The sequence below is a fragment of the Stegodyphus dumicola genome, chromosome 2 (genome assembly GCF_044657685.1).
Source record: "Stegodyphus dumicola isolate Sdum_Otavi_A_Nest chromosome 2, ASM4465768v1".
NCBI lineage: Eukaryota > Metazoa > Arthropoda > Arachnida > Araneae > Eresidae > Stegodyphus > Stegodyphus dumicola.
This window is the reverse complement of record NC_140769.1, coordinates 116181219-116195704: the sequence shown is the minus strand read 5'-3', so window position 1 is coordinate 116195704 and position 14486 is coordinate 116181219. Positions and strand designations below refer to the sequence as shown.

At 32.2% G+C, this 14486-nt stretch overlaps 1 long non-coding RNA gene across 1 annotated transcript; it reads right to left on the bottom strand.

Annotated features, from left to right (window-relative positions):
• Positions 1 to 5793: 5793 nt before the first annotated feature.
• On the bottom strand, positions 5794 to 12745 carry LOC146998555 (uncharacterized). Its single transcript, XR_015039537.1, has 2 exons — positions 10288 to 12745; positions 5794 to 7197 (listed from the first exon to the last, which is right to left on the bottom strand). It is a non-coding gene; the product is annotated as an uncharacterized LOC146998555 (long non-coding RNA).
• Positions 12746 to 14486: the final 1741 nt, after the last annotated feature.

Here is a 14486-nt window from a genome sequence, read left to right as displayed (position 1 = left end):
ATCCCCGTCATTAACTCCACATGGATTGCCAAATATTTACAAAGACACCTTCAATTTCGTAGCTTAATAGTAGCTACTTTTGCAGTTATTCCAGCAAGCCCTAGATCAGAAACAACAGCCATTTAATGCACATTGGTGTCAAGTGTCTTTCCAGTGCAGGATTTACGTATAAGCTACACATATAAGCTACTATTATATATAGCTTAGGGCCCCCACTTTCTTCGCCCCCCTAAAATTAAAATATAGTATAACAGACTTATAAAGGGCCCTATATTTCAAACAGCCTAGAGCCTTATCAAGTCTAAATCTAGCTTTGTGTCTTCCTCAGAAAGGAATTCGTGCTAAATAATTCATGTGAATATGGGAGCTTCGACAGAGGTTCATCATGCCCCAACCCATTGCTTTACAAAATTTCACTTAATACTCACATGCATGAATGACGTAATGGGCTGGAGCCACTCGGGTTGGAATCATAAACAGTGGCTCAGAGTCATGGGATTATCTTCAGAAATCATGTGAAATCTCTCCTACAAAAATCTTACTCTCCCATCTTGGGTAGTAGTAGGTATAGGCTCAGTAAACAGTCATCCACTTACATATTAAAAATGGCGAAGCGGTGTCACGCAACATGGGACTGAGTAGCAGTGAGTTCATCTGAATCCACAGTCTGCGCTGAGATCTAGAAGACCTCTTTATAAGAAAGGAGGAAAACTGAACTTACATAAGTGCATCCTTATGTAAGTTCAATTTTTGTTTTCATTACTGACTAATTAATTAAGCAAAGGATCAAATAAATCTTCGGCACCTTTATGCAAATTCACTTTACTGGACTTTATCATCTATAAATACAGCTTCTAAATTCTAGATCACAAGGGCTCTGTTAAAAGAATCAAGCAAGCCAACTAGATATCTAGTTTGCCTTGAATCAAGATGGTTTGATAAGGAGTACATCATAACTGGGCCGTTCCTAGGCCATTAGATGCCCGAGTACATTCGAGATTGCCGCCCCCAAATTTAAAACAAAATGCTCAATGATTAATAAAATTTAGATTTCATACTCACTAAGTACTTACATATGACACATTGTATAACAAGTACTGACATAATATGACAAGTATTTACAATGAATTTGAAATATTTAGGTATCGCGGAAGTCCGGCCGCCCCTGATTTTCGAAGCCCGCTTACTTTTACGCTCTCCACCTTCACTAGGAACGGCCCTGCATCATAAAGATACTTGCACACCTGTGCAAATCGTTGTTGTTTGATAATCCTTGTTACCTAAAGAAATTGTTAGAAATGCGCCTGCCTTGAAGACGAGCGTCCCTGATGAGTATCATTTTCTAACTTCAGAAAAGCACTCTTCATAAAAGTGCATACTTATGTAAGTTCAATTTTTGTTTTCATTACTGACTAGCAGTGGAGTAGCTAGGGTGGGGCAAGGGAGGACATCTATCCCCGGGCGCAGAATTCAGGGGGCGCGAAATTGATGTTACGAAATTTTAGAAAGAAATGTTTTCCGTTCTTGACACAGAGAAAGGGGCGCAAAATCTTCGGTTTTCCCCGGGCGCCGAAAACCCTAGCTACGCCTCTTCTGACTAATTAATTAAGCGAAGGATCAAATAAATCTTCGGCACCTTTATGCAAATTCACTTCACTGGACTTTGTATAAATGTACCCTTTGAGAAATGTGTGACGAGCGTTTCCGTAGAAAGATCTTGTTTTTCACAAAAGTGCCGAAAATTAATTCCATCCACTGCATCATTAATTAATTAATCTGCAATGCAAATGAAAACCCCATTCGCATAAAGAGACCTGCCTTAAATTGTCCGTATCCTTACAGAGGTTGCATTTTTCAAAATTACAGATTGATTTTTTGTAAGGTTCACATGCCTTTATGCCAAGGCACCCTTACAAAGAATTTTATTTTTTCGAACAGCGATCGATCTTTATAAAGGTGTATTCACCATTATATCTGGGTGCTATTATGAAGGTGTCTCTAAGAACCACCGCAAAAAAATACCATACATCGCAGATTATCATCGCAATAACTGGGCACATTGCAGATAAAATTAAAGAAAGGCAAGGTGAGCTGCATAATATCCATTGATTCTAGATACTCCTGTTGGAGCCACAATTGCATATATGTCTATGCATTTTAATTTTGGTATAAGCATATATACAGCTTCCATAACATGCGACCCATCCTCCTATATAACAGTTGTTTCGGTTGATCTTTGCCATTTGACATTCTATATTCTTACCCTGAAGAGACCATGTTCATTGAAATAGGTTCTGATGCAAATGTGCAAACATTAATATTATGATACACACGTGGTTGGGCACCTTTTCCCATATATTCTTACAGTGGCTCCTCCATTGCCGTCAGCTGTTTGATACACGAAGTGAATGTCTGCAAACTCTGAATTCGTAAAACGGTATATACTCTGTGGTTGGAATCAGAAAGCTCTCCAAGTGCCTACCAGGAGCACTGGTACAAAATACAGATTTATCTGTTTTTCCATTTCTGGCCTTGTTGCCCCATATAAATACGGTTTATTTCGTTTGATTTTTATTAAAGATGAGTCAGCCTGTATATATAACAGAAAGATGAATTGTATTTTGCGATGCATATGAGAGGTTATCTTTAAAGTGGGGGAACTTAACAAAGCAAGGTTATTCGTAATTATGTCATAACGAAAAAAAAATTGTTTTTAATATTATATAATCCTAACTAATATTATAAATGCGAATACGAGTTTGTTTGTGCGTTTGTTTATTACCCTTTCACTTTTTAATTACTTAACCGATCACCATGAAATTTTCAAGAAAGATGAGAAAAGGTTATAGGCTATATAATGTAACTTATCAGTTGAAACTTAAACTATACAATAAGTTTTATAGTTAAAATGATTGCCGTTGTATAAACATTAAATGTTAAACGATATAAAAGTTTGTCTGCGCGCACAGGTGCTTGGCTTGTCTATAAAATGTTTGCGTGGTTTAAGCCACGCAAACATTTTATAGACAATAAATATTTAATAAACATTTTATTTATAACCTTTTCTAATATACAGGGGCATAGCTAGAGTTTCCAGCGCCTGGGGACAACTGAAGCATTTGCGCCCCATTCTATGTGCCAAAAATGGAAAACATTTCATTCAAAAATTTCGTAGCATCAATAAGGCGCCCCTTGGATGCTGGGCCCAGAGACAGATAGCCTCACCCTAGCTACGCCACTGCTAATATATCAAAAATATTTCTTGAAAATTTCATGATGATCCGTTAAGTAATTAAGGCGTGAAAGCGTAACATTTATAAATATTATCCTTGTTTAATTTTATTATTTGAAATCCTTCAGGATTTACGGGTTTCGGGTCATCTTTCACAAAAATTTTTCAGTCATTAAGAAAATATACGTAGCAGTTTTACTAGATTTCATGGCGATACACTCCACGTAAATACAAAATATCCGCGGTCTATAGGTATAGAAGAAGGGCAGTATTTACTGAAATTTTACGCAGAGTGTATTTTTAAAATTCACGCGAAGTTGAAACTTATTTAAGGACATTAACGCGAGCGAAGCCGTGTTTAAAAGCTAGTAAAACTATAAAACATGAAGCCACATTAAATTAATTAACTGGAAAACAAGGGGCCCACCAGCGGCCGAGCGGTAACGTCGCTGAACACTGGTAGTTCGGTCCGAGGTTCGAATCCCGCGAACGGGCTGGCTGCATGGGTGTTTTCGTGGTTTTCCCCATGTGTGACGTGTATACGAGCCAGTTTCCATTAAAAAGTCCTCCACGAAGGCATCCCTCCCTTAATGCAGATAGCCCTCGAGTGCTTTGCCGTAATTTAATAAGCCAAACGAAGTCTGAGAAAAACTAATCATTATTAATAGGAAGAGTTATAGGTATTTTTTCCTCTTTAAAGCGGTCTTTAATGGTATAATCGGAAGCCCGCCCGCCTAGAAATCATGAGGTTAGGAGTTCGAAACTCGGCGAGGGCAACGTATATTTTCCCTGCCTATTGGCGCCTGAAGTAAAATGTGGTAGCCTATAATATGTCACTATCAGGATTTAGCAACTGATCCTTACCTTCCTTGTCGCCCTAGAAGTGGGGGAGAATGCAAGGAATTTTCTCCTTTATTACCGCAATGGAAAATTTGGCTAGGGTATTGCACCTTTTTCATATTCTGGCTAGGCAGAAGAGTACCAGGTGGAGCAGAACAGCCAGGCCACTGATTAAGAGGAGAGGCCTCCGAAGAACCTTAAGTTTTTAAGTATATATTAAAAAAAATGAAGCTAAAATGTGGTCTGTATTGGGAGAATCAATCCCTAACTCATAATTGGCACTAAAGATATCTTTGGGACGGTGTATGTTTCAGTTGCTCCATGCTAGAGAAGCTTTTTGAAGTTGAAGTGGATTAAAAGCTATCTTCGATCAACAAGGTGCCAAGATTTAATGGCTTGTCAGTCTTTTTGCATTGAACATACGGTAGCTAAACATGTTAATGAATTTTTGACAAAACTATAAACAAACTTTCGTAAGTCAAAATTCACTAAAAACAGTTATAGCTTTTTTATTTTTAGAAAAGTTAACAATATTTTTTAAATCATCAAAAATAGCTGATTAATAAGCATTTTTAAATATAAATTTGTTTTCTAAATGTAATTTTTCCCCTTAATCTTAAGACTTGCTTTTCAAATCAATTCAAATATTTAATTTTAATTAAATAAATGTTAATTTTATATTTGTGTTGACATTTTGTATGGTGATCATTCCGATATAGGGTGACCAAGTGAGATTTCCATCCTGAGCATCGATAATTAAGTCTGGCACTACAGATAAAATTTTTGCATGTTTGCCCTATTTCTTACTTTGACAAATGTAATGATTTTACAAAATTACATGTTCTATTTGTACAACTTTTCCATCCTTAGATCAGTCAATATACTAAGCATAAAACCTATTTCAAACATTCTGCGTGTGTGTATTTATGTTTTATTTAAGCTAATAGAAAATATTTAATAATGGAAATTTCCTTCATCCAGAGTCAGTTTACAATCCATAAAAGATAATAAGATTAATACCAGTAATAATGTATAAATAATGTAAATAATGAGTAAAATGCATAATATATTTTAATAAATGAAGCTGGAAATTGCAGATGTGTGAATCTTGAAATAAATACTGATAACCAAAAAAAAACAGAATAGAAATTTGTGCTTATTTTAAAAGTGAATAATACAGGCAAAGTTAAAATAAAAATAAACATTATCAATGAAGAGTAACATTACTTATTCTACATTAAGGGGAAGCAAATGTGTATATGTAAATGTGTGCATTAGTGGTATTTATGACTTTACACTGAAATTCTGATTCCCCCATGAGGGGGGGGGACAGAATTTTTTTAATAGGTAAAGAAGCTAATGGGATAAATGAAACTAAGGGAATTATTGATATGTTGTCCTCTATTAAAGACATATGTGTTATTTTGTTCCATTGGCTAATTCATTTTCACATTGGACTTGTAATTGAATTTTAAATTAAGAATGAATCTGTGTGCTTTTTCAGGGAAGGGAAGTTATGCTTTATAAAATTATAAGTATGCAATATTTACAATTAAACAGAAAATGAGAGGTGTATGAAAAAATTACAAGAAAAAAAGGGAATTTTAAATTTTTTGACAGGATGAAATTTAAAATGCTTATCAGTCATGGTTAATAAAACTTAGCTGAATATTAAATATATGTATCAAATTTATTGAGAATAAAAATTGAAGCTAACAGAATGATAATAATAAATTAAAAAATTTATTTACATGCATACAATTTTATGTTAAATATACAGAAAATTTTCATACGAGAATACAAGAATAAAGAATTGTTTTATTAAAGAGTCTTGAAATAACTGTAGCTTTTTCTTTCACTTTTAAATTCAATAACTCTTAAAATTATAGTGATATTTATAAAAGCATAATAAAAATAATTTGATTAAACATTCCTTTTACATATTAGGCCAACTAATATTACATATTACAGCTCATGAAATGTTTCTGGTATGGAAAAAAGGATCCTTCTAAAAAATTTTCTTTACATATATATAACTAAAAATGTATCAGTTCATTTTTTCTATAATTATGTTTTATGAAAATATTCTTAAACTATTGAAAAGAATGAAATTTCCTTCATTTTCAAATGATTATGAGATGGATTTTAATGTAATGCTGATAAAGAAGATATTTTTAACATTAAAACAGAAAAATCTAAAATAGCTAAAACATATACACCTTGGATAAAAATTTGCGAGGAAAAAATTATAAATATTAATGAAAATAAAATTTTCATAGCACATAATTTTAGCATTTTAGTAAAAAATTATAAAAATTGCATCATTATACTTTACATACAGCCACTTTACTGAGATATTTATTTCAATATTAAATATATAAATTTCATGTTTCATTTCCTATTTATCTATTTCACTATCTTCTAATTTGACAAATTTTGTCTCAAATCTCAGATAATGCATTAATTCTAGATTCAGCAGCAATTACTTTCACAAAACATATATGAAATTAACAAGATGCTATTAATTTTGCACGAAGGCTTTCCATATAAAATTAACTTCTCAGATTTTCTACATTTATATAGTTCTATATAAAAAGAGCATTTATTTTGGAACATAATGACCAATATGAAGTAATAATACATAATTTATAATTTTAATAGTCACAGCATACTGAGATATTACATTTGGCTCATTGCAGAACCATAGCCTGCATACCCAGCAATGCAATCATTACCATCCAATGATACAATCATTTTGCTTATCATATGATAAGCTTGCTTTAAATTGATTTCATTAAAGGGTACAATAGAATACCTGCCATAGCTTTTCAGTTTATTGCCATATAACTTTATTGCACTAAGCACAGCAACTGAAAAATTGGTCACAAGATTTGTGGCTTAATTGTCTGATTTTCCGAGATTTAGGTATTAAGTTTTTATTTTGACTGACATTCCTCTTTGGAATGTCACTGGGTTTGCTTGATGCAGCTACTTGCCCTGAAGATGGTTAGCTTGGCTGTTCACAGCTTTAATGAAGCTTGCCGCAGGGTGGTGAATTCTACTGCATAACTAAGCAAATAGCTCCTTCACATTTACAAGTCTGCTGCTTCTGCACACCTAATCAGCTGGAAGGGATAAAAATTATAAACATAAATAATTACAAAATCAATTCACAATAAATTTTATATTTTAGTTAATTTATTTATTGAATAAAATAAATGTGAAAGTAATTAGAAAGCAGCACTGAATTAAAATATTAATAATACTCATAGTGTAACAACGCTGATACTGCAAATGCTAAATTAAACGAGTATTGGGACTTTAAAGCATTAGAAATGAGTGAGTGTTGCATACAAAGGTTAGCATTTTGGATGCATAAATTCATGTCACACATAGAGAAAATTATGAAAACTTCCATGCAGCCAGTCTATTTGGCAGGATACACAAGTAATAAACATGTTTAATAATGAAACATAATAAAAATATTAATAATTAATGAGGGAAAATTTATAGTTTTGTTCTTTTTATTTAAGTTAATATTTCTATTGTGAAAACTATCTAACTTAATACACTATTCACTTTCTCTTTGCCAGTACTAAACATTAATTCTGAATTATAATAAATTTTCTAACTGCTCTGTTATTCATTCACAATAGTAATGGCTTGAGTTAATTTCTTCTGCGTTTATTTCATTTATAACCTCCCAAAGTTTTCAACTACATTTTATCCTATAGTTCTAATCTGAGGTAATGTGCTGCAAATATCAAGTGTTAAACTGTCATAATAATAATACTATAGACAACTGAAGTTAACAAGCACATATTGTAAAGCTTCAATCATATGCAGAAGTGATTTATATGCAAGTACAGTCAAAAGTCGTTAATCCGGACTCGTCGGGACTTCGGCGATTCCGGATTATAGATTTTTCCGGATTATAGATCATCAGTTTAAATCTGGTAAGAAGGCATGCAGAAATTACAAAATTAAAAATATGAAACCATAATTTATGAAATAAAGAACAATTATGATCTAAAGGGTATCAAAATTTACAAAAAGAAAAAGCTTAATATTTATTTGTTTACTTTATTAAACATTTATTTCAATGTAAGTTGCTTCGTTTCATGTGATAACACTTTCTCTTTAATTCTATTAAACAGACATAATTTCTCGTTTAGTTACAAAGTTCCGCTGTTCAAGTCCTATAATTGCTGTGTTGAGAATATCGACTAATTTGTCAATGGAAATGTTTTCGTTTTCAATAACCTCTGGGTCACTTTCTTCACTATCGAAAGCGAATTATAATGACGAGGAACTTGATTTAAATCATATCAAAGACGGAGTACATAGACATGAAATACTATACTTAGTAAGGAATTATAAGCCAAATAAAATAAAAACATCTGCCCTGAAGATAAGGATAGTGCTGACAGATCAACTTCCAATCCGCGGCGTGAAATTGATAAACAGATTTCGAATTTCAGAACATACTTTCGCTTTGTAGATATAAATTACATATTAGTAAATATATATCGGAAATTCTATTTGACATAATCGAAAGTTCAAGCTTACTTTTATGAAATTGTTCTAAAAGTCTGCAAAAAATAATAAGCAGGATCCAATTCAAAGATTAAGGAGCAATGCAATGTGCAACATTAACTGAATCAGATAATTTTAGCTTAGCTTATACCTCCGTTACGCATTAAACGCGCATGTGCACAAACATATTCGCAGCCGTAAAGGTCTTACGCGCACTCTTAAACGCCTGTGCGCATGCGTGAACGCAACGCATGCGCAGAAAGTTTGTAGCTTTGAGGTCCGGATTATAGATCATTCCGGATTATGGGTGTCCGAATTAACGACTTTTGACTGTATATCTTTATCATTTGGCCAATTTGAATTCAACAAAATAATCTAATTTTCATAACTTTCTCAATTTTTATTGTCTGCAGATAATCAAAACCATTTTTAAAGAGGGACTACTGCACATTATTGTTAAGAAATATATATATCACATTGACATTCTTCAGCTTTATTACTTTTTAACTTTAACAAATTAATATTTAAGTACTAAAAATTAAATATAACACAGTTATAGCTCTGAAGCTATGTGACAGATGCAACGAGCGAAAGCTCTGAAGTCAGATTCCAATCAGTCTGGGTCGTATTTATTTTGCATATAAAACAATACATGTGAATTCTAGTTAAATAGAACCAATGACTAAAAAGCACTTGTTTTAAAAAATACATAATAAAAATGTATTTTTCATATTACATATCAATACAAAATAGCATATTAAAATAAAGTCGTAGCTGCCCGGATGGTATATTGATTAGGGAAGCCTGAGTACAATACTGAGGGACCCGGGTTCGAATAACGAACAAGGCATGGATGTAAATTATCTGTCCCTTCATAGGAGGCAAAGGTGGCCTGCCTATTAGGTGCCTCCATAATAGATCACCATATCTGATTTTAGGAATGGCCAATGCCGGCATAGGCAAGCATCCACCATTGGAAACAAAAAGTACATGTGCAAGAAATGGAGTTATTCTGATGCTAATGGTTTCATAAAATTAATTATTCTTTTCTGATAACTCGATTCATAATTATAATGTGGGGAAAAAAGAAGAAATATAGAATATCAAATCCCATTTACTTTCCTGAACCAAAGTATGAAAGTAACAGCACAGTGTATAAAAATGTTGAACAACTGCATCGTCTGTTAACACAGTTATAACTGAAGTACTGTTTTGAAGAAGGGTATGGAGTTTTATGGCAATTAGCATATACTTTGATGCTTCTTATTTCATTAAAGCTAATTCTTATATATAGGCATAGTAATGTTTTGTTCATCAGCATTTTATGAATTATTGACAATTTCAAAACAACAAGTATAAATATGCAAAATAAAATAAGGAGCTGTACGACTTAAAGCTCATATAAATTGGAATACCTTATGTTGGAGCATTGCTGAACTCATACTTAAAACAGAATAAAATGATAAATGAAAATCAAAACACTACTATATATGCACTGTACGTTACTTCCTTATTAAAGCAGACAGTCTGGATATATTTAAAAGTTACAAGTTACAAATTTGGTGATTCAATCAGCTTATTTTGTTATGGTGTCTTTATTAAACAATAATCAAATGACACCTATGGATATTCTAATATATTTTAAGAACATTAGGCTTAAATAAAAAGTTAAACTTTACCTTTCTGGATTTTGGAAAGCCTAACAGATTTCAGTTCACAAAAGTCCCATTTATTGCTATTACAGGCCACACATCGAGCAAAAGCTTTCATTGAAGGGCAGTTCAACCTGAAAAAAGAAATTAAATCACCATTTAAAATTTCATGATCAGGGTAACAATACAAAGGTTTAGCACTTGGCTTATAAATAATCCTGCTCTTTCAGAAAAATTTAATTGCCATGACAATAGATTTAGGTTGGTAACTTATTTCTGTAAAAAAATGTTATGCCCTTTCCAGAAAAACATGAGCACACATATTTATCATATAACATATTCCTCGAAGTATAACACAATGGCTTCAAATCACATTAATTAGAAAGTTTGATTTCATTTCTACTTTAACCAGGTTGCCTTCATGGCCATATGACATACAATATATTCTTTAAAATAAAGACTAATGTAACAGATTCAAATAACAAATTTAAAAGTTTTGTCCCATAAGTGAAAACATAACTTTGTGAAATAAATCTTGCATCCAATTTAAGGCCATGAGAACTGATGTTTGACAAATACTAAAGAAAGTTTATTTATATTTTTGATGCATTAGACATGAACCTGATTTAATCAAAAAAACTTTAATATGGGGGATAGGTTGGAATAGCTTTAACTTCTTTGATAAGCTGAAGCATGTTTAGAACAAAATGTTTTAATGACAAGTAAATTTCCATCATTTGCAAATCATTATATTATTAGAAAATACATTTTAATGAGATACTAACAACTATGACATTTTATGCATAAAATGAGTAAAAATTAAGCCAGTTATCATTTGGCATTGTGGTGTCATCGAAGCTTTGCTTCTTCTCCCAGCATAAATTCTTTGGTGGTACACTACTATACTGTCAACAATATTGTTTTCATATTAGTTCCACAACAGTAAATTAACATGTTCCAGTTCAGAGTTTGAATGCATCTGAAATGTTTTGTGCACAGTTTGAATTTAAGAAAAATCTCTTTCTTTCAGACTTATATTTTCAGCTTAATATTCTAATGATTTACTTTTTTTGAAATCATATACTACAGCTATATCCATTTGACTTTGAAAGGAAGATTAATAATTTTTATCTTCTTATATCCTACCCATATATCTTTCTTTCTAAGTAGCTATGTGCAGAGTTAAAAAATGTATAGACATATAAAAATAATAAGGATAGCTTAATTATTTTTATTGAGAAAAATTAAATGTGCATAGCTATATATGTAAGAATACATAATTAAATTAGTCCAAATCATATTTAATGCATCTCCATATCTATTTTAATATTTTCATTTAATATGTATTTAAATGCACTAATCATTTTATCATTAGAATTCTAGTAAAAGTAAGAAAAAAGCTATAATAAATTAAATGCTGTTGTTGTTGGTATCATTTTAACTTTGCCCAGTTTGTCTTCATGGCAATAGCAATATTTATAACATATATAATACCTAAAAATTAAGAATGAAATGGAGAAATTAATGTAACGTTAGTATAAACAAGAAGATGCAACAAAAAGATCAATTAGGAGATCACTAAGGGTCCGGTATTGTACAGCTTGTACATATACATAGCATGACATCTATGGGGTGTAGAAGAGGATATAAAGCTTGATAATGGTATATTCTCAAAACATGAACGGAAGCTACTGCACGGTACATTTGGTTTTAACAACATCGATTTGTAATCTCAGCGTGACAGTTCTATAGACAGTACCTGGACGACTTTGTCTGGAAGTTTGAAAGAAGGCCAAAGTGCGACTGCACACATCATGTCAGCAGTTTGGATTACATTTTGAACAAAAGGAGCAGCTATCTAAAGGTTTAGTAATGCTCATTGCCAAATTAGACTTTTATATGCCCGTAGCACTTGAAAGATTTTGGTGCCTCCACATACCTGGCATAGTATAACGCCTCTTTCTCATCATTCCCTCTTTCTCGGCCTTGGATTAGCTGCACTATGTATTCCCTTCTAAAACCTGCAGTGAGAATTTTATTTTTGTTGTGCCTTTGCACTCTTTCTTTGAATCTTTAAGCACATTTTTGTAACGCAGCCTTTACCTGATGCCCTAAGCACGTGCTTACTTTCCTTAATTGGTAATCCAACCCTGGTAGTGGTTTTCCACAAAAAACCACGGCAGGATATGAAGAAGTGATATCTTCTCTTACAGATGATGAGTTGGGTTCAGTTTATTTAGTTATGGCAAAGCATTCGAGGGCTACCTGTCTAAGGGAAGGGATGGCTTCGTGAAAGACTTTCTAAGGGAAATTGGACTGTATATAGGTTACACATATGGAAACAATGAAAACGCTTAGTGAGCAGCCAATCTGCTCGCCGGGATTCGAACCCGGCCCGAGTTCATCGGCTTTACCGCTCGGCCACTGGAGAGCTGTCTTTAAATGATGCGATATCTATGCTAATGACCCCCATCATCTGGTGGTGGGGACGCGTATTTCCAAACCCTACCCTAGAGCTACCCCACTCAAAGAATCTCCTTACAGATTCTTTGCCCCACTTTTCGAATTTTTGACGTCACGGAAATATCGACTAGTTTCACCTGGCAAGACAACGTACCCCACTTTTGAATACTACGGCGCGCTTTCAGAAGAATTGTGGTTCTGAATAGTGTGTCTAGGTGCTAATTGTGAGATTTTCGCAATTTAAATTATTACGAGTGGAAATTTACGCAATATCTTTAGTGAATGGTTATTGTTTATCGCTGTAGGGTATTTGAGGAAAGAGGAGAATAATTCACTGCTGATGTATACATTAACAGTATGAAAAATCTGAAGGTGATACTCGGCAATAAATGTGATGCATTCATCGCAAAATTCAGCGACGCCAGTAAAACAAACAATAGTGTTCGAGAAAATTATCCACATCTGAAGTCACTATACAAAAATTGTATGTGTGCCAACACAGATATTTTAATTAAAAAAAAAAAAAAAACACTTGCAGAAAACTTCAGATCAAGGAATAAGAAAGAATTGCAGTGCCTCTGTGTGCTTAACAACTAGGAAGCATTCTGCAGACTTTTATGCCAAAATCAAGGTTGACAAATAGATTAATAAATGTTTCTTTTAGTGAATATATTTCAAAAGTATTAAAATAACTTGAACAGTTGTTTAATTGCTTAAAACAGCAATAAATTTCATTTATAAAGATATACAAGGAACTACATAATTTTAAAAATATTTCATTGCTTTGGTGAAAAACTGAAATTTACTAAATTACCTAACTTTTATAACATTAAATATCTTTGTAACTGTAGTATTATGCTCTGTTTTATAAAAGCTTAACTACTTTATTCATTTGTTATACATTAAAATATTTTCCGATTTATTTACTAAATGTGTAATCAATTATCAGGATTACTAAATGTGTTGAGAATTTGCAGTGTGATTGCATGTTTGTGTAATGAACTTTGATTTTCATGAACGAAAAAGAAATACAATCTCTGAATAAGTACTTTTTCATTTTCCAGTTCCTGTGTTAAAAGTAAATTCACTTCAAGTATGTGTCTGTGCAATTTTGACGATGTAAATACTGAAATGATTGTACACTAAAAACTCAACTAAAAAAATATCCGGAAAGCTCTTGAAATTTTGGATAGTCGAGCATATAAAAAATTAAATACTGTAATAAGTGAATGTAAGAATAAACTACTAGTCTAAAATCATAAAAACAGTTCATCTTATTTGCATCAACTTGACAATCAAAAGCCAATATTTAATATTATGCACGATTTTGAAAAAAATGTATGCTGCTGATCTTTGAATTATGATAACAGGTGATTTTTACAATGGTTGTTATGTGGATTAAGACTGCAAATTGAGACTTTAAACATGAGCAACAGTAATCTGAAAATTTTAAGTAGTAACTTTATATCCAACAATCTCTGCCAAATAACTTCCATGTTTTATGTAATTAAAATATATATTTTTAACCACTTTTTATTAATTTTATAAAGTACATTCTATAATTTAAATTTTACTTTCATCTATTTTAATGTTTGCCATTATAAATTGTATACTACTTTTTTAAGATTTCATAGTTGCTAATTAAACTTCCTTTACAATTTATTTAGTTATTTTATGCATACATTTATATTTTATGTAAGAAAGGGATTTATGTGCAATAGATATACAGTGAAAATCATTTAACACAAAACTGAGGGGACTGA